The following is a 715-nucleotide window of genomic DNA, read 5'->3' on the forward strand; positions in this document are numbered from 1 at the left end:
GGCGAATCCTAAGAAAGTAGCCAATATACATGAAGATGATGCATTTACTATGTTAACAAATCAAGTTGCTGCAATTTCAAGAAAGTTAGATCAATTTGGAATGAATTTTTCGCAACCAATTTCCATGATTGAAGAGAATTCAGTAGGCCAAATAGTAGGTTTTCAAAAATCATTAGAAACTTTGAATACCATAAATAATAAGCAGAATAGCCCATATTCAAATTATTATAACTCAGGTTGAAAAAATCATCCCAACTTTAACTGAAATAACAATTCTGGTGGTAATATGCAGCAATAAGGATACAACCAAGTAAACCCATTGGGAAACTGGAACAATCAAGGGAATAATAATTATTGATCTACTTATTCTCCAGGCTTCAACAGTAATACACAATTTAAGGAGAAGAAGTTGTCTATAAAAAAGTGGTGTTACAAATGGGAAATCAATTACAAAGTCATTACAAATCAATTACAAAGTCAATGAGCTACAATTAGAAATATTGAGAATCAATTTGAGCAAATAGCAAATTAATTAAGTACTAGATCCTAAGGAACACTTCTTAGTAATACTGAATCAAATGCAAAAAAAAAAGAATAAAGAGCAAGTAAAAGTCGTTCAACTTAGAAGCGGAAGAGAGTTGGAAGGTAGGGTTCAAAAAGAAATTAAAGTAGAGAGAGAAGAAATTGAAGAATCAAAAGAGGACGCTCCAAAAGA

The sequence above is a fragment of the Phalaenopsis equestris genome, unplaced genomic scaffold, assembly GCF_001263595.1.
Source record: "Phalaenopsis equestris unplaced genomic scaffold, ASM126359v1 Scaffold000176, whole genome shotgun sequence".
Classification (NCBI taxonomy): domain Eukaryota; kingdom Viridiplantae; phylum Streptophyta; class Magnoliopsida; order Asparagales; family Orchidaceae; genus Phalaenopsis; species Phalaenopsis equestris.